This window comes from Mytilus edulis, chromosome 13, assembly GCF_963676685.1.
Source record: "Mytilus edulis chromosome 13, xbMytEdul2.2, whole genome shotgun sequence".
NCBI classification, from domain to species: domain Eukaryota; kingdom Metazoa; phylum Mollusca; class Bivalvia; order Mytilida; family Mytilidae; genus Mytilus; species Mytilus edulis.
The window spans coordinates 35,915,281-35,940,596 of record NC_092356.1 but is presented as its reverse complement, the minus strand read 5'-3'; positions in this window follow the sequence as shown (position 1 = coordinate 35,940,596).

Sequence of the window (25,316 nt, the reverse complement as noted above, 5' to 3'; positions counted from 1 at the left end):
TATTAAAAATCATTGTTATAAAGTACATCTCTCATTGTGTGTATATATTTACTTTGTTGGTTCGTTAAATATTCAATTCTTATTACGTTACCTCAAGCATCACTGTTGAATTGAGCTCAACAATCAGACAATTAAAATGGTCATAAGCACATGGTTTTACATTTTTTACATCAATAAAATTGTATAGTGCAACAACAATTCAACAAATAATTGTTATTTCTTAATATTCCAATGCAAATACCTAGTGTATCTCCTATTAGATTACTATATTGGAGAATTTCGACCGGCTTAAACTTGTTAAAGTCATAATAAACGAGTGACTGGTGAAAACTAATGTTATTCAAATTCTTTAACCAATGCATACAAACATCATAAACTTAGTCTTCAGTGCACAATTTTATTATTCTTTTCGCATAAATTTCGTATAATCGTAATTTTTTTTTTCAATCGGTCAGTGTTGTTGTGAAAATATGGCAGGTAATTAAGGTTCGTGTTTAGAAGCCGAAGTTTGACGATTGTCACCTGTTTGTCAACAAACAACAAAAAAGCATGGATATTGAGCACGTGTTTATAATGTACAAATAGTTTGTTTAAGGACATCCATGCGTATTACGATCACTGGATTTTTACGAGATAAGGAAGCAATTAAAATAAAGTAATCTTCTTCTAAATATGAACAAATTAAAGAATTTTCTTCAGAAAAAAGTATAAATTCATAAGTTTTATAATGGAAACTATCCATTGAGTTATAAAAACATATGCATTATTTTTATTTAATTTGTGGTTTCTTAACAAGGTAACAAATAACCCTTTCGAGAATAGGAATCAATCAGTAAGGTCACAGTGTAGAAGATTAAACTGGTGGCTAAGTTCCCTCAATAAAGTATTCAAAGTACTTACCAGGTACATGAACTAAAACACAATGACATTAAGTATAATCATAGAAATATCCTTTGTTAAAATATCTAACATTAAGCAAATAACTTTTAATATTACTATAACACATGCATAATCACTAGGATGAAATCAAAACATCTTTCGGCGAACTGAGATAGGAGACAGATAATAATATTTGATACATTTCCAGAGTCCAAAGTTCATTTCTTGATTAACAGGGAAGGAATATTCAAACGCAAAGGAGTGCCACAATATGAAGAAACCGTAGCCACTTCATAAACCGCAGTGATTTAAATAAAATAGCTAACGTGTGTTCGTTTAAAACCATGTAAGTAATGCATTTAACAAATAGTTGGTTGTTTATCTTTTGTAAGCGGAGAGATAATTTCATTGATTTGGTGTTTTTTTTTTCATCCTTTAGTAACAAAAAGGTTTTAATTAATATTTCATTCATAATTGGCTTATTCTTCAAACAGTTCACCCTCCGCGGCAAAATATCATTTGAAGCAACCCTTTTAGGAATGTTTTGTTATAAATAATTAAACAAGACAAATATGCAAATATTTAACATCGGTTTCATTGCGTTACAACAGATGGTATCTTAAAATGCATCGCTAGCTTATCGTCGTTACAAGGATGTTCGCCATTTAAAATTGATCAAAAAATAGATTCTATAAATACTGAATATATATTAATTGTCGAAATGCGCATCTGATGAAGTAACATTGGTACAAATGTAGAAAAACAGGAAACCTTACTATAATCCTGTAGATTATCATAATTTTAATTGACTGTTTTCATGTTTGTTTATGATTCGAACGTTCGATGGCAGATATTGTATGCATGTACAGGACGAGAACACTTTAAAAGTAGCTCCTGTAATAGATGGTGAATAAGGTTTGGGAAATTTGGACTGCAATAGAAATTAGAGGACATTAATATTGAATAGAGACAGAACTTTTGCTTTTTAAAAGGCGAACTTAAGGCATTCGTGGCCCCTTTTCCTTTACCAGTGTGACTAAACACCAGTTATCTCTTCCTTTGTCTGTACTTTATAAAGGTTTGGCGACTATACAATGCATTTTGACAACATATCAGTTTGGAAATTTCTACATGCACTGTTTTGAAATAAATATGAAGTATTTAACGTCTTACCTGTTCCACAATCTGAAAAATATCCGAAAATACATATGTACTGAACATATGTTTATGACATTATGCTATTTATATTAGAATTAAAATTGAGAATGGATAATAGAAATTCAAGATAATGTGTCAAATGTTGGTGAATTTTAAACAATGAAATGACATAAAATCAACTTCAATCTTAATTTCTCAAGAATCATTTAGATATAAGAAGGTTTCTGTCTGAAAACAATGCAAAACATATATTTAATAAATGCAAAATGTGAGCAAAGCATAACAAACAAGGTATTATTAGATATAACATAGGCTATACATGTACTGTTCTTATTTAAGCTTACCAATATCCACGTCTGCATTAAAATAAAATATGTCAAAACATTACAATTCGATGATAAGCATACCTTTGTATTTATTTCTGTTTTAAGAAATAAGATATATCGATGCTAATTATAAAACCATGTCGAACATTTACTTGTTGACCAAACAAGATTGACAACGAGATAAGGCACCTCAATCCCTGTACTAACATATTGTTAAATGCACCGATTTTTACTTCGGAATCCTCGTTTCTTAGTTATCAACATGAAAAAAGTAAAAGCACAATACTTATTATAGTGACATGCGAAAATATGTACAGATGATAAATATTACATCATCCGGCATAATGGACCTATAAGTGGCTTCAAATGAAATTGAATAATTATAAAACAGTTATATCACGTTATCGGAAAGAACAATTAATTCAAGAAATTGATTTTGTTGACGAAAGTTGATGATGTAAATCCAAGCACTTCATTTTTGAACCTGTCATAAACAAAGCTCAGTCAATTTACTGTTACTTCAAAATACATGTAGGTAGGTTTTTGTACCATAAAAAAATATTGGACAAATATTTCATCGGTCACTACTCCGAAATGTCCACTTTGAAAATGATTTAACAATTGTTTGTGACTCATTTGATCCAGGGTGCCCGTGCACATACCGCGTTATTTTCATTATTCATTGATCGTGTATTGTATATACTGTTAAATTCTTTTTCTTATTGTTGAGTTACTTTTTATGAGTATGAAATTAGAGACATGCCTTAATGAGAAAGTAAATGTTGATATGTTCATTATTCTACATGCACCATTATCGAATTAACCTCATAATTTGAACGTTGTAAAAACTGTCGTGTAGGGGATTTTTATTTACTTCTATTCTTACCGTTCATGTTCTCATTAAAAAGATTAGTTCCATTACAAACATTACAAAGCGTAGGCGTATGAGGGTAGTAGGCTAAAAAATATATAATAAAACAGTCATATTTATATTTTACTAGCTGTTTTTTTTCTTTTCTTTTCTATGTTAACACAAAGTTCTCTGCCTTTCAGGCTTCTGCAAATATGTCTCGCATTTATAAACAAATTAAAACAAACATATGCTTTTTTTTTTTTTTTAGAAAAGTGCTAATTTAGTGATGCATATCAAATGTAATACAATAATACATTACAGTGATACCTGACTAAACCGAATCCTGTATAAACCGAAAACCTGTATGAACCAAACTTGTTTGTGAGCACCATCAAATTAAATTATGTGCGTTGTGAACCTAATTAAACCGAACATCGGCCAAAACCATACAAAATCATTAGTCCAGAAGTGGTTCGGTTTAAAGAGGTTTCACTGTATATGGAAAATTTGTCATATTGCCAAACATTTCTGCTAATTGTCATTTACGTGAAGTACAGTGTTGAGCACTTTAACCATCTGTTTAAAACTTTATTTAAGAAACTGTCCGGTAAACTATCAAAGAACGGTTCTCCGAAGAAATTTAAGACAATTTTTACATACTTGTTTGTATCGAAAACAATTCTTAAATATAAAAAGTCATAAAAGTTTGACCTTAAAACATATTTCAACTGTTTTAGTTTTACAAATTTTGTCAACTGTATCTTTTAAATTTATATATTTGTTTTTACTTTATCTAATCATTCAGGTATAGATCTATTATTCAGCTGTTTGTTTATTTATTTTTTTTTTTCATCAAATTTATCTAATTATTCATTTGTATATATGTTATTTCAGTTGCTAGTTAGTTTGTTTATTTATGTTCATTCAATATTTGTTTTTACATGCAAGGAATTCTTGCAGTTCTATTCTTGCATAGATTTATTACATTTTACCTTTGAACTAGCCCTGACACTTCCACCTTACAATTGAACGTGACATTTTAACACTACATCTGATTCTGACATATCTACTTTATAATTAATATATGGTAGAACTGAGAACAATTATGTGCACAGATTATCAAATAGTTCTACAAAGATATTAGGTCTGACCCCACCTGAATTAACATATTCAATGGATAATTGGTATAGCTTCCATTAAAGACTATCATCTACATTTTCTAATGGTAGGAACACAATGTTTGAAAACACATGAAGGTTTTACAGTGAAAGAAGACATACATTGTATACGGGTCTTCCGTTTTGGTATGTTTAAGTCTCTAAGAGAACAACACAACCTAATGAAAGAATAAATACTTACTAAATGGCGTGTAGTAATATACCACAAAATTGTTGTTTTTGTCGTGCAAAGTATTCTTTAAACAGGAGAAGAAATAGTCTGTCCCTATCAACCGACTACAAAATATGAAACAATTGTAGTGCATACTATTAGTTTGTTGTTGAATCTATTCTACGTTACCCGAGGGAGTTTAAACCTTACTTTTGATGCTTAGGCAAAATTTCTATAAGTACGAAAGTTCTATGGTATAATTCAGACTGATTTGATATTGATAGTAATATACACGAAACAAAACACATTCAACATTTAACCACAGACAAGATTACCATGATTACTATATAACATGAAAGACTTAGACATATCAGAGCATGGTGCCACAAATATATGTTAACATACATTGAAATTAGAATGATCATAACATAGGAAACATTTGTACTAAGTTTCAAGTTGATTTGACTTTTAACTTCATAAAAAAATACTTTGACCAAACACTTAAACATACAACTTTTCCTAGAACCAGGAGTGACGGATAGACGAACAGATAAATGAACAAACGCACGAACAGACGCACAGACCTACACAATAATGCCCCTATGTGTGGCAAAAAAATTGTCATTGCACTCTTTTCCTCAATCATAACAGTTACTATAATCAATTTATCATGTTGATGTTAAGGCCTTGATAAAAGAATTGTCCATATCTAATGATTTAACAGTCATTAACTTTAGCATACTATTCACCATTACATTAACATACTTATGTAAAATTAAAATGTAAAACATATTAATCGATATGTAAGTATTGACAGATGTTGTAGACGCGTTATAATTGTTGTACCTACACATAATACAGAGCAACAAGAAAAAATCAAAACGGAAAGACTCTGATTAAAAATAAAAAACAACCTCAAACACGGAAAACAAATGTCATATTCATGAATGTATAAAGACATTTCATTATGTAGACAATGGTGGATTAAACCTTGTTTTATATATATGAACGGAGAAACTCTTCAAAGAAAGACGTTACTACATGTAGTACCTGAAACAAACCTAAACTGAAAAACTGTTAACCGTGCCCGGAAATTTAAAAATGATCCTGGTAAACTTATCGCTCCTTTAAATAAACTTATTCAATAAGCTAAGGTTACCGTTTCAACACTATAATAAGACCATTGAATATTGTTTTTATTGGTATAAACATTAATTTTGTTATCAGTAAATTAAAAGCAAACCAAATATTACTAGTATGTTATATATATATACACATTCATGGATCTACAATCTGTTGATACCTGTATCGTGGCATTGCACAAGGTCATGTTTTTCTCTTACTGTTTATGACGTTTTGACACTAAATCCATTGAATGTTGGATGTGTACGGATTGATAATTTAGTCTAAGATGCATGATTTTTTTTATTAGTTGTTAGTGGCTTTGCACTAGCAGTCAGTTAACTGCGAGTACTCTCAGATATGTACCTAGTGTCTTTTTGTTGTCGGGATGTACAAGTACCCGGCCACGTCCACCGGTATTTTATCAATCTGATGAGTTAAGCCTTTTTAAGTGATTTTTATAGTTCGTTCTTTTGTTGTACTGTTATACCACTGTTCCACGTTAGTGGGACGGTTGGGATCCCGCTAATACGAATGTATGTGCCTGTCCAAAATCAGGAGCCTGTAATTCAGTGGTTGTCGTTTGTGTATGTGTTACATAATTATTTTTTGTTCATTTTTTATATGAATAAGGCCGTCAGTTTTCTCGTTTGAATTGTTTTACCTTGTCATTTCGGGGCCTTTTATAGCTGACTATGCAGTATGAGCTTTGCTCATTGTTGTAAGCCTTAAGGTTACCTGTAGTTTTTACTGTCTGTGTCATTTTGGTCTCTTGTAGAGAGTAGTCTCATTGACAATCATACCACATCTTCTTTTTTATACTAAAATAACAGATTGATACAAAACAGCTTATCTTACAAATAGGGTCATTTTAGATACATGCATGTGTTTTTAAACTTTTCAATCATTGGATATGCTACTGCAAAAATAAATCTCTAGTTTTGTATTGCTATATTCGCATTCGCTAGCATATACGTGTGTTATGTAAACTTTCTGAAAACATAACAATATTATGTGTGTTTGTCCAAATGTTTTTGTTTTTGTTTTCATTTCAGTTAACGTTGTTTTATTCTATATTCTGCTGCTATTTATTATGACGAATTATTCTAAAAATCATATTAAGTACTATAATTAAAGAGTTCTTTGTAATTATCTTATTACTTTGTAGTATAGTTAACGATCGTAGTAAATGCATATCAAGAAATAAATCTTACCGAAGAACATAGAATTCTCCAGATCTTTCAAAACACTCCGTTAAAAACACAGACCCATCTGATAACACAGTCATATTGTAACTCGTTACTGGACTTGTTTTTCGAAACTCAATCAGAAAGTCGTTCAAATCCACCACGTCAAATGTTTTGTTTAAAAAATTACAAGGAAATGCACACAGTCCAGTTGATTTCCCTGGAAAAAATAAGATAAGGCGATAGATGTAAGCTACATTTTCCCTGATCGTTCAGTGTACTAAGTTAATTTTAAGTGTCTGAAGTGTGCCGTTACAAATACAATTAGTGTAAGGTGTTTTGATTGCACATTAGTTTTAAGTTCGACCAACTTTTTTCTTTTACATAAAAACATTAAGTGATAGTGTTTAAGGTGGAACTAAAATACATGGACGATTTCAAATCTGTTATGATGAGTCAATGATGATTAAGCTAAATGATTTAATCTAGTCCAGGTTATATTTTTACATTCATTTGGTAATATTGTTTTTAATCTGTTTCCAAAGTGTGTACTATGTAAGAACTATGTGCATGGTTATATTATTTTTTTTCAGGGGAATAACAATCTGTTCTGATTGCCTCAGTTGAAAATTTTGGGAAAATATGTATCATAACGAAAACACTAAAGGACGAACAGTTTTCACAACAGTAAGAAGAACGTAGCATTTCTATGTTCAAAGCATAGACACATGATATCTTAATCATTCAGGTTAGCAGATCTAATTTTTTGTTAATCAATTCATTTATTTTTTCATATTTTCTGTCTTTGTGTATGATATTTTTGTTAGATCAAATATACGTTGAAAATTTCAGCAGGGAAACGTTTTAGGGATTGTTTGTGAATTTCTGTACTTTTTCATTTTTACCTCACTCATTTTAATACCCAAACATTTTTATTTTATCTTCAAATCCATAATGGATAAATGCAATAGAATTGAGAACGCATTCTGAAATCAAGTTCTACATTTAGTTTTGAAATTTTCAGCCCATTAATTTCAAAGCAAAACCTATTGAAAAATATCTAAAAGCTGCATATAGGCATGTATATTTTGTATCTAACGGCAAACTAAAAAAACTCAAATCAAACTAAAATCAAAATCGTGCATATTGATGGAAAATGATAAAATTATATAATCTAAATAAATTAAGATATTCGGAAAATTTTACTAGAGGAGAGTAATACATATACTTCCTAAATTAACGGAATATGTATCTGTTAAAAATATATTTAAGAACAAAACTTGTAAAAATGTCAGAAACCTGAGGAAAAAAACAGTTAACGATTATATAACAGATGGTTGGTCAGCAAAACAGACGGACTTTAAGATATTAACATATTTCAATTAAACAAGTTCAACTCAGACTTACCAATGAAACTTGAAAACAAACACCCGATAAATATGCACAAAAAAGCATTAAAATCCATCTCAAATGTTATATTATTACTGCTCGATGTATAGACAAGTATTCCCATTGAACTGACTCAGAACATGTTTATATAAAAATAAAGTATGTCATTGAAATAATCGACATTTAATATAGAACATATTTGTTAAATAGAGCAATAAATGATATAGATATCAGCATAGAAACTTTTCAGCGAAAAAAGGTGGGGTTTTGGGGCCAACATGTAACCTTTTCTAACGCCAGATTATTCAATCATTTTTGTAAAATGCAATTATCGATGCTCACATTTAAGTATTATCAAGACATCGTCATATATATAAAAAGGTAGCATGTCCATAAACATACGTCTAAAAAAACGTTTCAAAACCCTTCTTGACTTGAAGATGTTGAGATATAGTACTAGGGGTTTTGATATATACCCCGTTATTTCCTTGGTATAATACTTTAAAAAAAAAACAACATTGCTATAGAATCTGTTGGCAGAAGATTCATCGATATTACTGATTTTTATATTTGTTGTTATTTGTAATTTTATTATTATGTTTGAAAAACGTATTTGAGTGGATGATATCTATAAAATTCCCATATAAATTACAATAGGCCTTAAACCCCTTCTGGCCAATAATAGACTTTTAGTTCGTTTTGAATTGCGTGGAACATCTGCCTAAAGCTTTGATAAAAACATAGACTCTTCAGTAATATAGTATTCGGTCATATTATCTGCGAAAAACAATAAAACAAAATATGTTGTTCATGGTTTAAATATGATGAATAAATTTAAACATGTTGCTAGTTTGCGCAATAACACATATAACAGGTTATTTATTTATTTGAGAAAATTTGCGTCAGTTCTTTATTAAGGAGTATCTTTGTAATAAACGGATCAAACTGGAAGTTTTCGAATGATAGATTTATCTCCAATTTCGTCTATGTTGCTAACATGACTAGCTGTTCTGTTATGTTTTTACCTGAATCCTGTTTATACCTAAACATCGTTATTTAATCTTCAAATCCATAGTTAATTAATGCAATAAAAATGAAAACGCATTTTAAAGGCAAGTTCTACATTTAAATATGATATTTTCAGCCCATAAATTTCAAAGAAAAACCTATTGGAAAATATCTAAAAACTGTATTTATGCATGTATATTTTGTGTCTAACGACAAAAAAAAATAATATAAAAAAGATGCAAATTTATAAAAAATGACAAAAGTATTTACTCTAAATAGATAAAGATGAAGAGGGGAAATAGAAATACAGGAACTTTCTAAAACAAAAAAGGTAGATATAACTCACCAAACTGTTTTGAACGTTACATTTTAGGTACACAACTTGTATAAGACCTTAAGACACACAAACAGTTAACATTTAAATCTTAAAAATACTGAACTCCGAGGAAAATTCAAAACGGAAAGTCACTTATCAAATGGCAAAATCAGATGCTCAAATACATCAAACGAATGGATAACAACTGCCATACACCGCTTAGGTATGCACGGGTGAATCCACCCGTGCAAATAACTACGCATAACGGTATTCGTTAAGCTTAAAACGAAAAGAAATTGATGTGATTTCTCCCATTATAAGCAAAACACATTTTGCATTTAGAACATGCAGATATCTTCTTTTTAAAATTTTATTCCATTGCAAAGCGGCCATGAGCCAAAAAACTCCAAAACGCCCGATGTTTTCGCTTGATGCCGGAAGTATACCCAGGACTTTACCTAGTTTTAGACGCAAACGAAGATGACATTTTTCTGGGAATTTTCGTTTAATGAAAATTTATAATGAAAAATTACTAAAATGATTTGTTTATTATGTATTAGAAAAGAGACAACTGTATTTCTACGCGTCGCCAGGTAAATTTGCGACAGTAAAACTACCATTTGACGTCCGAAAAGCATCAAGTACAATAAAGTGATCCCTAAAATAGCTAAGGTCATAAAAAATTGTGTTTAACACCAATAATAAATGTATTACTTCATAATTAAATATTTAATTAAAGTAAATAAGGCAATAAGTTATGTTTTGAAAGATCTCAATTTTTCATTTCTTTACTCCTTACTAATCCAATTTATTTACCTTTTTATCAAATCATTATGGTGTACATATTTTACAGCACATCATACAAATCATATGGATAAATGTAAAATAAAAACCTATATAAAACAAAAAAAATACATATTAATATAAACACTTTTTTTTAAATATTGCATGTTTAAGCCAAATGAAATGCATGCAATAGTATGGTTGTCAAACACATTTGACTTAAAACATCTGTTGTTATAATTGACTGACCGAGTGCGAATTTGAAATTCACCGTTTCAGAATCTAATGCATGCTGGGTAATATTTTCAAAAGCGTACACCAAAGCGTTTTGATTGGTTTAAAACGTTATAAACAATGGAAATTCAACCAATCGCCAGTAATATAAGCAGAGAAAACATAACACATGTGATCGTTAGAAAGGCACATTTAATAATGATCGTGAGGCGGTAAACAGTAAAGGGAAATAACCCATCAATCATACATGTATAATCATGACACATGGAGTAAGGGAGATAATACAGATTAATACATGTGACAATCAGTACAATACATTTGCGCAACTTCTTTTCTCCTTTAAAGTCTCTCTCTCTCTCTCTCTTTACAATTGTCAACTAATAATCTCTGTTATTATAAGAACATGAATAAAAATAAATGTTATCAATATGCATAAACTAAACACATAGCTATCAATAAGAAAAAAATAATTCTGACATTTTTTTTCCACCTCCTTTAAAGTCTCTATATCTTCATCAAATGCATATTACTATATAAGAAGTTAAGCAAATACTGTGCATATACATTGTAGTAAACATAAAATAAGCAGTAAATGAAATACGACGTACATTTTGTTGTATCTCTAAGTAAACAATTAACCCAAGGTGACGAGTGAGCATTAAATTTAAAAGGAAATGAAATCTTTAAACCGCGCTGGCGTTTTCAATTCGGAGCGCTTACGGAGAACGCGCTTATAATCTTGTTCAGTGCTCGAGTTACTAAGTGTCAAGTCATGTTCGAGACTATTATCATGTTGCGCAGTCGGCTCGTCCAGATTTTCAACATCGTCGATATTTTCGCAAATAAGAATAGGCGGGGGCTCCGCGCGATCTGGTGGTAGGTCACGGATAGGCCCGGGAAGGCTATCTTCGTCATGGCCATCTGAATCAGACCCCTGATTGTACACATTCTGAGAATATCTTGGATTTTGCTGGGCACTTATAGTGTTTAAAACTTTATAACATTCCGAAAGTTTTACTTTGTAGGACGAGGCGCGGAGTTGATTGCCTCAGCATTTTTTGATGAAACACCATTCGCCATCACGGGCTACAATAAGGTACCGATCTCGCGATTGGGTCTTTGATCTGTCGGTATAAAGGTAAACCAAATCCCCTATATTAATATCAGGGGTCGGACGACCGGGTCGACTGCATTTAGAATTTTCGCTAAATACGTGATTTTTATTTCGAGCCTCGTGCTGTGCGCGAATAAGGTTCATGTCAGAAATTGGCAACTGTTCATGAGTAAACTGACTTCTTTGAGTCCATAGTTCGCGGGAGGACAATCCACGCTGGCGAAGCCTAGAATTAAGTCTCGTAGTAGCTATAACTAGGGTATTTTCAGATAGAGGAGAATGATCGCGTTCCTCACGAAGTAACTCGTCTTCGAGCTCAGCGATGGCTTTATCGGCAACTGGATTTTTGTTCCGATTTTTAACACGGCCAATTTCAATTGATATGTTGAGTTGCTTTAAGTATGAATCGTTACATAAAGGGCGAAAACCCGGGGCCGGGTCAACTCGAACGACAACACTTGGACCGTTTAAAGGCTTTAACGGTATCAATAAGTGTATGAGCCCATCTCGCAAGCTACCAAGTTTTTCGTCTTTGATAAAGCATGTACTAGTGTACGACGTTAAAGTTTCTCTGACGACCAGTATGAGTTGACGGTTGCGCTTAAGAACGTCGGCCACGTAAGATATGCCAACCAAGTCCGGTGGGTCTTCTGAAGACTGCTCGACGAGGCTCTTAGGGAACCGTTTTAAAGACGCGCATGTGTGACAGGAGTCACTAGCCTGTCCGGCCGCCTTTGGCATGTCTAAAGAGTAAAAGTGTCGCTTTAAGACGAGGTTTAATTGGTGTTTTGACGGATGGTCCAACTTAATATGTAGAGCGGTGACGAGTCCGTCAAGAACGTTACGTGGAACAATGATCAATTCGTTGGGTGGAGGAAGAGGATCACAACGCCGAACAACTAACAAACCGTCTTTGGCGATTGATGCAACATTCAGGTAACGTTTGACGTCTTTAATGTTTGTCAGTTTTTTGGAGGGCCGGGTGTCTTGTTTTAAATGAGCGTGAGTGCGTCTAAGATCAGGGCATTCTGATTGAATATTAATCCAGGCCGACCTGGTGGTGAAAGGTAAGCGAAATTCGTCATTGAGAACGTCTTGAATGCTTTCGGCTCGAACGACAGAATCTTCGGTACGCGATATAAAGCAACAAACCTGACAATTAGGCTCTGTACAAACGGGTGCGTTTCTGCCTGCAAAGTCGGATGGAATATTTGCACGACCGGATAAATGGTTGACGCTGACCTGGTATCGGCTTACAACAGAAAGAAACGATGTGACACGCGGACTGGCCGAAAATTCACCGCGACATAGTTTTTCAAATCCCTGTACGCATGGTTTACTATCTGTCAACACATTAGCTTGCAGTTTTGACTGAATAATAAAGTGACTGAAATGTTTGACACTAGCGGCAATGGAAAGCGCTTCGATTTCACACGGTAGCCACAACACTTGATGTTTACGCAACTTAGCACTGAAAAATCCTGCTAAGGACACTTTACCGTCACGATTTATGTATAGGGTCGCTCCGATACCGCGTTTAGTGACGGAACCGTCAGTGACTATCCACAGTTGATCACTGCATTTAGGTAGCGTGATGGCTTTACGGGAGCTCAGTGACTTTTGGGCAAACTCGAAATGTTCTCTTAGCATGTCGGACCAAATAATTTTGTCAGCTGATTGCATACCACATATTTTCTCTTCTAATGGGGCAATTAAGTTGGAACAATTCGGAATGACGCGGCTTAGCATCTTGTACGCACCGATAAATGATCGAAGACCCCGCACAGTGTCTGGTACGGGACACGAGGCTAGTGTTGCTACTCTGTGTGTGCTAGCGGAAATTGAGCCCTGTGACCAAATCCAACCTAGGATTGTTATCGATTTTGGGCAAATAACAGTTTTGCTAGGTGATAGGCAAATTCCTGATTTTTGTAGCGACTGAAAAACGCACTCCCAATTGTATAAAAGCTCCTCCGGGGTATAACCGCCACAAAATAAGTCATCTGCCAACTTAGCTACGCAACCTTGTTGTAAGAAATCCCCCACTATACGACACATTAGTTCTTCAAGAGCCATTTCGGAACCAGGCATTCCCATCGCACAACGTGTATATACGCGAACTCCACGGTAAGGGGTCGCGACTCCGCAATACTTCATCGAATCTTTTGCCAGGGGGATTTGGTAAAATGCGCTCGTAAGATCAGACTTGATTATATATTTCCACTGTGCGATCGTAAGGAGTGTGGAATCCACGTCAGGCATAAGAGAGGGTTGTGGCTTACTATATCTGCCAACATCGGCAAATGCTGTTACAAGTCGGAAACCACCGGAAGCTTTTTTGACAAGAAATGAAGGGTTAATATACTCGACTGAAATTCCGACGTCTTCGGGTTAATGGAACACTCCTTTACATTCCAATTCGTCAAATTTTTTTTGGAGTTCTACCAAATTATTTTTTGAATACTGTGGCATTCTACCTTTCCGTTGGGGAGGCTGGACAGGACCCATATTAACAGATGCTTCAAAAGGACCTATTTCCCCATTATAACCCTCAAAGTTCGGACTAAAAACTTCACTGAACTTTCGAAGAAGTTCATTAAACTGGGTTTTGAGATCTGCACTAAGTAAATTATCTGGGTCTACAGAGACTTGTTTGAAAAATTGGGAAGTATGTGTGGAGTCTATGTAGTTCGTTGTTTTTGTGTCACGGATATTGTCCGGAGCCTCTTGTGCGTTGTCTATGGTAGTCGTACTCGACAGAAATGTTCATTTCGTTGTATGAACTGCGGTACCGACGTGTTATTCACGATGCGTATTTTGCCTGCGACGGACTGAGCAATTTGGGGACTGGGCCAATCTTTCGTACGAGAAGCGTCAGTGTGAGGCTCGACCGCGAGAATGCAATCCGATTCTATTTCCGATGGGATGTCGTATTCGCCGTAACATCCTGGCCAAACTACTGAACTTGCTGATGGAGCCCGGATAAGAAAGGCCTGTGTTCTACGTACGCGAGTATTACTAGAGTTAAGTTCCTCGTTTGGGCTACCATACATAACAGTTACCTTGTCGCGTATTACAATTTTATGTTTGCTAGGGAAAATCGCGATGTCGTTCGATGACATGAAAGGAATACCGGCGAGTATATCAACGTCCAAGTCGTTCACTACTAGGGCTTCTAACTTTAACTCGATTCCGTCTCTCGAAAGTGTGAAATGACATTCACCAACTATATTTAAAAAGTAAAAACACAAAAATACTGAACTCCGAGGAAAATTCAAAAAGAAAAATCAAAAATCAAAAGGCAAAATCAAAAGTCCAAGCACATCAAACGAATGGATAACAACTGTCATATTCCTGACTTGGTACAGGCATTTTCTAATGTAGAAAATGGTGGATTGAACCTGGTTTTATAGCTAGCTAAACCTCTCACTTGTATGACAGTCACATCAAATTCCATTACATTGTCAACGATGCATGAACAAAACAAACATACTCAAAGAGTAAAAATGTCAAAAATAGGGGTACAACACCGTCAGCTTGTAAAGCGGAATGGTTGCTTTTCTTGATTGTTACGCCGATGTAATCCGCGGAAGAAGCTTTTATCATACTCACCTCAGCACCCGTATCTAGTGTTAGCTCAAGCGGGAAATGTTTATAAAATGCCTTAAAGTAAGGGGACTGTTTAGTGCTCACCCGTCTTAAAGCAGATACAACTCTAAGCTTACTAGGACCTACATTATCATTTAAAAATGAGACTTGTTCATTATCAACATTGTCCTCAGACTCACTATCACCTACTTCTGTACAATAAGATTGCCTTACTCTGGACATATATTGTTTGTCTTCATCAGGTAAATATTTACAAGTACTTAAAAAATGTTGGGACGGACGACCTGCTTGCTTACATAAAATACAACACTTTATTTGACGACCAGTTCTTATACTACCTGTCTTTTTGCACTTCTGTCAAAATGTTTGTCTTTTATTGACGCCCGTAAAACCTTGGCATCAGTGGCTGAATGAATTTCGTCAAGTAAACTATCAAGTGCCTGTGAAATTTCAGGTTTCAAAGAAGCTAATGTTTTTGACCGTAACTCTGTTCCATATCGCTGCTTCACTAGGTTGGGCAAGTCACGATTAATAAGTCTTAACCAAGTTAGTACAATCAGGTTTTCAAAAGAAGGCGATAGTTCTTCGTCGGCTTCAGGTACTTCTCTGTGGTGATGAATATTGCCACCGGCACGAAGCATATTGTCTTCAATAAAACTAGCCAATCGCTGAAATAAGTCCTCAGGACGCTCATCTGGTTCCAAAAAGATGCTATTAAAATCAAGAAAGTGTCCACCAGTAGACTGAAATCCGTAGTGTAGACGAATTGACTGCCAAATAGAATTAATGGATGTCGAATTTTTAATTATAGTGTTTCTTGAAATAATCGGACAGTAATTTGCTATTTGCCCAAGCATAAGGTCCAAATGTGTGCACTTTTGGGCTGCTGTTCGTCGGTTAGCTTCGGCAACCGCCGCGCCATCGTCAACAATGCCACGTAAAGGATTGGCGTTGGTTTTCTTCAGCCATGTAAATCCATCTACAAGGAACGCTGCGAAGTTTTGATCAAGGGACAAGGTATATTGTAAGTTTTGTCTCAATGCTTCAAACGATGTTATTGTTTCAACTTTTGAGAGTGACCATTGTTTTGGAGCACGTGTACCTGCCATTTTGTAAAGATCAGTTAAGTCCAACAATAGAAAATGTTGTCGTGTTAGTCAAAATAAATGACAAATTTTCCTGCTCACCTTTTACTTTTAGAGTGGAATAATGTTCAAATTGTTGAGTTATTTGAGATGTGGGTTTCTTAAACCGCTGCCGCCACGCTAGTAAGCAGAGAAAACATAACACATGTGATCGTTAGAAAGGCACATTTAATAATGATCGTGAGGCGGTAAACAGTAAAGGGAAATAACCCATCAATCATACATGTATAATCATGACACATGGAGTAAGGGAGATAATACAGATTAATACATGTGACAATCAATACAATACATTGGCGAATGACGTAACGTTATTTTCACTTTGGGGTACGAACAATGAAATTACCCATGATGCTTTAGATTCTGAAACGGCCAATTATCAAAGTGATTGTGAGCAGCTGGTATTAATTTTGTAGTGGGAACTAAAACAAACAACATTAAATTGTATTTAGGATTGAAAATGATTATAAAAAGTAAAATCACAAAAATACTGAACATCCAGGAAAATTCAAAACGAAAAGTCCCTAATCAATAAAAAAAATCAAATGATCAAACACACCAAACGAATGGACAACAACTATCAAATTCCTGACTTGGTACCAGCATTTTCAAATATAGAAAATGGTGGATTGAACCAGGTTTTATAGCGCTAAACATCTCACTTACATGACAGTCGCATCAAATTCCATTACATTTACAACAAAACAGACATAATAGGTAAATGTAATACTATGAAAATGATGAATTAAAGATGCAACATTCTGCTACAGTATGAACAAACTAAGGAAGAGAACTCCTGTTTTAAATATTGCTGTAACAATAACATGAATAGAATCATTGATATTTTTACAAAAGATACTAGATTTATGGTCTATGCAAATTTTATGTAATGTTCTTAGCAAGTTTGGTTATACACATTTTTTAGTAACTCCAATATCTGGGGTTGAAGTCATACAACTTTGTTCAGTGCTCGGAACACAAAACTCATGCTCGAAACATGAAGTCCAGACTTTTGATTGGTTGATTTTGGAGTAAGAGTACAAAAAAACTGACTCGAAAGTTTTATGCCTTTAAGGCCTGAGTAGATACTTCAATGATAGGATGATACAATGTTGAACTCATTGAACTATGTTTCTTTTCTCAGAAGTTTAAAATTCTGCAAAAAAGGAAGGGTTTTGGTTGCAATCTGTACACTAAAACGTTATATTGTACACTTACTAATTGTCTTGGATATTTTATTTTGTGTGTATCCCTTTCCAGTCAAACTCGCCTTAACTTATTTTTACAATTTTCTAATTATCTTGTTGTATTCATATAATTGAAGAACGAAATTTAGGTATGTTCATTGGTTGGTATTTGAATTATTTTCCTTCTCACAAAAATTACGAAAATAAGTCGATCACAGAACACAAGTTGGATTACTGTATTATATTGTCGATCTTAGAACATGTAGAACGCCACAGCAATATGTCAGAAATGCCCTCTTTAAAATATAAAGAGAGAAACAAAAAAATATAAAATGTTTTATAAATGTGTATATTACAGACTTTTTCTAAACTTAGGCATTTTGTAAAATGACAAAATTTTCAGGGAGTTTATTAAATGCCTAACCTTGACAGGCATTATACTAAATGACTAAACAAACTTAATCATTTTGTAAAAACACTTTACAAACATTGCGCAATAAATGTAATGTCCCCATTCAGGAATAATGAGAATTTATACATCCACTATCCTCTATATCATGGGTTTCGCAATACAAGTTCAGTTTGTGTTTAAGATACAATATATGAGTATCTGAGTTTCACTAAGAAGTTGTAGCCAAAATTTAAAAAAAAAACACGAAAACATTGACAAAGAAGAGACAAATAACGGTGCATTTACATGATCTCCTGTTATAGATTCAACACCTGTCGTGAGCAGATGAGCTTTACTTCAGTCTGTTAAAAGCTATAAGCCAAAATATACAAGTGAAACTAATCCTGATACGTAATTTGAATCTTTTGGGATACATATGAAAAAGAAGGTATGCATAAGGGACGTGAGTGCTTATTGCGGAACCAAATGTTGTTGAACGTTATGTGTTTTATCAGAAAAGGTAATGAAAGATTTCCAGGTGTTTACAAATATGGCCGAAGAGCTAAAACAAGATTTTACGCCAAAAAGGGTATTTGTAAAAAAATCAGGACAAATTTTGTGAAACAAATCAGTTCTGTCATCTAAACATTCTATAAAAAAATTATAAAATGATAGCACATTATTAGCCGGGACAGTCAAATGATTGAAAGAATTTTATTAAACATTAAATGTTGAGTATATAGATCAAACAGCCTCATTCAAGAAATATACGTATTCGGTAAGTTGATCGCTTTACGCTATGCCAGTGATTTACATAAAGGTAACCATTATGTGTCCCTCTTGCGTACGCAGCGAAAAACTGATTTCACGGATGAACTTTAAAAAAGCTCTATAGAGTCCGTTAACTTCATTAAGGATAGTTGATTCAGCTCAAACACTATCAATATTCTTTGTGTTTCATACGTTTTTCGTCAACCCAATTTCTTCGGCCCCAGTGTATGTAAAGTGCGGATCCTAAAATATCATTTTTACTGTATATGCCATAAATGTCTAATGTAGAATGATAAATAAACAGACGAACTTTTTTTAATTTTTGAAGAAAATGAAGAAAAATAGTTAAAATGTATATGTTCAGAAATACATAATACTAATAAAACAAAGTAAGAGATGGAAGCGGGATTTATCGCGCCTAAAGCCATCCAACTGTGAAATATATACCAAAATAGGTGAATTTTTAGGACATTTCACGAACAGATCGTGCAGGTGCTTTATAACTAACAGGTGAGATGTTGTTGCAGTAAAAAATATTCATTTTAATACAATTATTAAAGTTGTATAACGTAGAATATGTTTTGTCATTCAGTTTCTTCATATTTAACTAAATTCCACTATGATGATTTCGTAATGCTAGTCATGTTTACTGTCGAATAATGATACTATTCTTTCATTTTAACTGTGGAGCGAATCATTAGTATTGTATATGCGGTGCATTTTCACTGTATAATTATTATTTTTTTTATCTATTACAGCTCATTTCTTTAAGCATGTAGAGCAAGACTTTAGTTGATTTGCTTGCTTTTTTTATTGGATAATCATATGATAACACCCAATTTAATTCAAATATTAAAAATACAGGTTAAACTATGCCTATTCATATTGTTTAAAAATGTCAAACTTATTTACAAAGTTTGTATAAACAATTATACAAACAAAGCAAGCAAGCCAACCAAAGTTTTGCTTTACATGCATTAGGAAATTAGCTGTAAAGCCTTAATTTAGCCGACTTGCTCAAATAATAGATAAAGTAAGAGAAAGATTTGATAAAATTTAACTTACGGATAAAAGTTTGGTTTTAAAACACTCTACTAAATTCAATAGAAATAACATTTATTTCATTATTCCATTTAGTTTCTTATAAAGCGTATAGAGATCTTTATCCTTATTTTTTTTATCCATTTCCATGACACTTCACCACTAATTACGTACATCTTGATATAGATTGCACCTTTGTTTTCCCGTTTAAAAGGTTTTATACTGGAGCCCTTTATAACTTGCTGTTCGGTGTGAGCCAAGACTCCATGTTTAAGACCGTATTTTGACGTATAATGGTCTACTTTTATAAATTGTGACTCGGATGGAGAGTTGTCTCATTGTCACATATGACATCTATATGGCTCAAAAACGAAACGAGACGGGATAAAAAGGGATGAAAAAAATCTACGCTACTTTTTTAATATATTTATAATGGGCTTTATATGAGTCAAAATAGAGTAAAATAGTGGGTCGCATTTGGGTATAAGCGTCACGCCGGATTGCCGATTTTTTGCAAGCGTGACAGGTGAAAGTCAAATGATTGTGTAGAGAAAAACGGGAAATGAAGTCTAGCGGGACACGGATAATTACAAAAAATTAGAACTGCATAGTATAAGCGGGATACGGGAATCTGACAAAACAATAAGCGGAATACGGGAATCTGCCAAAACAGTAAGCGGGATCCGGGATCAGAACCCCCCAATGAGACCCCAGAAAAAGATATTTTTGTATATTCATCCTATTGTTACAGTCATGCCTTCAATAACAAAAGTATCCGATGCATGCATTTTTTCATATTGTTGGTCCCTTTTTCAATTTTGTGGGGTCCAAATTTATAGACAAAAGTCCTTTAATATAGATATTTGGAATTCGTTGACATGCTGAATCTGACCATGTATCAAGTTTGGGGATTTTTTGCCTAGTTGCTGAAATAGCCCACATAGAGTTCCAAAGGGACTAAAATCAACAAAAATGAATTGTAGCATGCATTTCGTGTACAATAACCCAAATGTGCATGGTTTTACCTCTGTGGTAGTATCCATTCGCGGATCTAGAATTTTTCATAAGTAGGGGCCCACTGACTGCCTAAGAGGGCCCGCTGCTGTCACGCTCCAGTGATTCACTATATAAGTTAAAATCAAGGAGAAACGTAATCTGAAGAATACAATATGACATTTTGAGAATCGCTTTTGTTACAAGTTTAAAAAGCTATATATTTGATGAAGAATGAATGAGGAGTTTGTATTTCAATTGGAAAATTCATGTATCATAAATCCTAAAGTCATCAACTAAGTTTTTTTTTCATTTGTTGCAAGTGCATTTATCACATAATTCTACAATAAAAATTCCTCGCATCTTTGAAAATTCTACATTAATAATGACTGCACTAACAGTGATAATTCATCGCATCTATAGTTAAAATGGATCGCTTTCAATAATCGATATGCTATATTATGATGCTTTTATAACACTTATTTGAAGTTTAATGCTATGTTTGTATATTATAAAGACATATCACAATGAAAATATGTTAAAACTTAACTTAAAATCCTTTAACTTGGTATTTTCAAAACGTAAACAAATACAGTTTTCCCATGATCCTTTATTCTACAATAGACATACCCGCATATAACAGTAAAAATGAACTAGCTGGATTCGCACTTTATATACACTGGGCCCTATGTCTTCTAGTTTTGTCATTCCTTGATCAAGGGACAAGGTATATTGTAAGTTTTGTCTCAATGCTTCAAACGATGTTATTGTTTCAACTTTTGAGAGTGACCATTGTTTTGGAGCACGTGTACCTGCCATTTTGTAAAGATCAGTTAAGTCCAACAATAGAAAATGTTGTCGTGTTAGTCAAAATAAATGACAAATTTTCCTGCTCACCTTTTACTTTTAGAGTGGAATAATGTTCAAATTGTTGAGTTATTTGAGATGTGGGTTTCTTAAACCGCTGCCGCCACGCTAGTAAGCAGAGAAAACATAACACATGTGATCGTTAGAAAGGCACATTTAATAATGATCGTGAGGCGGTAAACAGTAAAGGGAAATAACCCATCAATCATACATGTATAATCATGACACATGGAGTAAGGGAGATAATACAGATTAATACATGTGACAATCAATACAATACATTGGCGAATGACGTAACGTTATTTTCACTTTGGGGTACGAACAATGAAATTACCCATGATGCTTTAGATTCTGAAACGGCCAATTATCAAAGTGATTGTGAGCAGCTGGTATTAATTTTGTAGTGGGAACTAAAACAAACAACATTAAATTGTATTTAGGATTGAAAATGATTATAAAAAGTAAAATCACAAAAATACTGAACATCCAGGAAAATTCAAAACGAAAAGTCCCTAATCAATAAAAAAAATCAAATGATCAAACACACCAAACGAATGGACAACAACTATCAAATTCCTGACTTGGTACCAGCATTTTCAAATATAGAAAATGGTGGATTGAACCAGGTTTTATAGCGCTAAACATCTCACTTACATGACAGTCGCATCAAATTCCATTACATTTACAACAAAACAGACATAATAGGTAAATGTAATACTATGAAAATGATGAATTAAAGATGCAACATTCTGCTACAGTATGAACAAACTAAGGAAGAGAACTCCTGTTTTAAATATTGCTGTAACAATAACATGAATAGAATCATTGATATTTTTACAAAAGATACTAGATTTATGGTCTATGCAAATTTTATGTAATGTTCTTAGCAAGTTTGGTTATACACATTTTTTAGTAACTCCAATATCTGGGGTTGAAGTCATACAACTTTGTTCAGTGCTCGGAACACAAAACTCATGCTCGAAACATGAAGTCCAGACTTTTGATTGGTTGATTTTGGAGTAAGAGTACAAAAAAACTGACTCGAAAGTTTTATGCCTTTAAGGCCTGAGTAGATACTTCAATGATAGGATGATACAATGTTGAACTCATTGAACTATGTTTCTTTTCTCAGAAGTTTAAAATTCTGCAAAAAAGGAAGGGTTTTGGTTGCAATCTGTACACTAAAACGTTATATTGTACACTTACTAATTGTCTTGGATATTTTATTTTGTGTGTATCCCTTTCCAGTCAAACTCGCCTTAACTTATTTTTACAATTTTCTAATTATCTTGTTGTATTCATATAATTGAAGAACGAAATTTAGGTATGTTCATTGGTTGGTATTTGAATTATTTTCCTTCTCACAAAAATTACGAAAATAAGTCGATCACAGAACACAAGTTGGATTACTGTATTATATTGTCGATCTTAGAACATGTAGAACGCCACAGCAATATGTCAGAAATGCCCTCTTTAAAATATAAAGAGAGAAACAAAAAAATATAAAATGTTTTATAAATGTGTATATTACAGACTTTTTCTAAACTTAGGCATTTTGTAAAATGACAAAATTTTCAGGGAGTTTATTAAATGCCTAACCTTGACAGGCATTATACTAAATGACTAAACAAACTTAATCATTTTGTAAAAACACTTTACAAACATTGCGCAATAAATGTAATGTCCCCATTCAGGAATAATGAGAATTTATACATCCACTATCCTCTATATCATGGGTTTCGCAATACAAGTTCAGTTTGTGTTTAAGATACAATATATGAGTATCTGAGTTTCACTAAGAAGTTGTAGCCAAAATTTAAAAAAAAAACACGAAAACATTGACAAAGAAGAGACAAATAACGGTGCATTTACATGATCTCCTGTTATAGATTCAACACCTGTCGTGAGCAGATGAGCTTTACTTCAGTCTGTTAAAAGCTATAAGCCAAAATATACAAGTGAAACTAATCCTGATACGTAATTTGAATCTTTTGGGATACATATGAAAAAGAAGGTATGCATAAGGGACGTGAGTGCTTATTGCGGAACCAAATGTTGTTGAACGTTATGTGTTTTATCAGAAAAGGTAATGAAAGATTTCCAGGTGTTTACAAATATGGCCGAAGAGCTAAAACAAGATTTTACGCCAAAAAGGGTATTTGTAAAAAAATCAGGACAAATTTTGTGAAACAAATCAGTTCTGTCATCTAAACATTCTATAAAAAAAATTATAAAATGATAGCACATTATTAGCCGGGACAGTCAAACGATTGAAAGAATTTTATTAAACATTAAATGTTGAGTATATAGATCAAACAGCCTCATTCAAGAAATATACGTATTCGGTAAGTTGATCGCTTTACGCTATGCCAGTGATTTACATAAAGGTAACCATTATGTGTCCCTCTTGCGTACGCAGCGAAAAACTGATTTCACGGATGAACTTTAAAAAAGCTCTATAGAGTCCGTTAACTTCATTAAGGATAGTTGATTCAGCTCAAACACTATCAATATTCTTTGTGTTTCATACGTTTTTCGTCAACCCAATTTCTTCGGCCCCAGTGTATGTAAAGTGCGGATCCTAAAATATCATTTTTACTGTATATGCCATAAATGTCTAATGTAGAATGATAAATAAACAGACGAACTTTTTTTAATTTTTGAAGAAAATGAAGAAAAATAGTTAAAATGTATATGTTCAGAAATACATAATACTAATAAAACAAAGTAAGAGATGGAAGCGGGATTTATCGCGCCTAAAGCCATCCAACTGTGAAATATATACCAAAATAGGTGAATTTTTAGGACATTTCACGAACAGATCGTGCAGGTGCTTTATAACTAACAGGTGAGATGTTGTTGCAGTAAAAAATATTCATTTTAATACAATTATTAAAGTTGTATAACGTAGAATATGTTTTGTCATTCAGTTTCTTCATATTTAACTAAATTCCACTATGATGATTTCGTAATGCTAGTCATGTTTACTGTCGAATAATGATACTATTCTTTCATTTTAACTGTGGAGCGAATCATTAGTATTGTATATGCGGTGCATTTTCACTGTATAATTATTATTTTTTTTATCTATTACAGCTCATTTCTTTAAGCATGTAGAGCAAGACTTTAGTTGATTTGCTTGCTTTTTTTATTGGATAATCATATGATAACACCCAATTTAATTCAAATATTAAAAATACAGGTTAAACTATGCCTATTCATATTGTTTAAAAATGTCAAACTTATTTACAAAGTTTGTATAAACAATTATACAAACAAAGCAAGCAAGCCAACCAAAGTTTTGCTTTACATGCATTAGGAAATTAGCTGTAAAGCCTTAATTTAGCCGACTTGCTCAAATAATAGATAAAGTAAGAGAAAGATTTGATAAAATTTAACTTACGGATAAAAGTTTGGTTTTAAAACACTCTACTAAATTCAATAGAAATAACATTTATTTCATTATTCCATTTAGTTTCTTATAAAGCGTATAGAGATCTTTATCCTTATTTTTTTTTATCCATTTCCATGACACTTCACCACTAATTACGTACATCTTGATATAGATTGCACCTTTGTTTTCCCGTTTAAAAGGTTTTACACTGAAGCCCTTT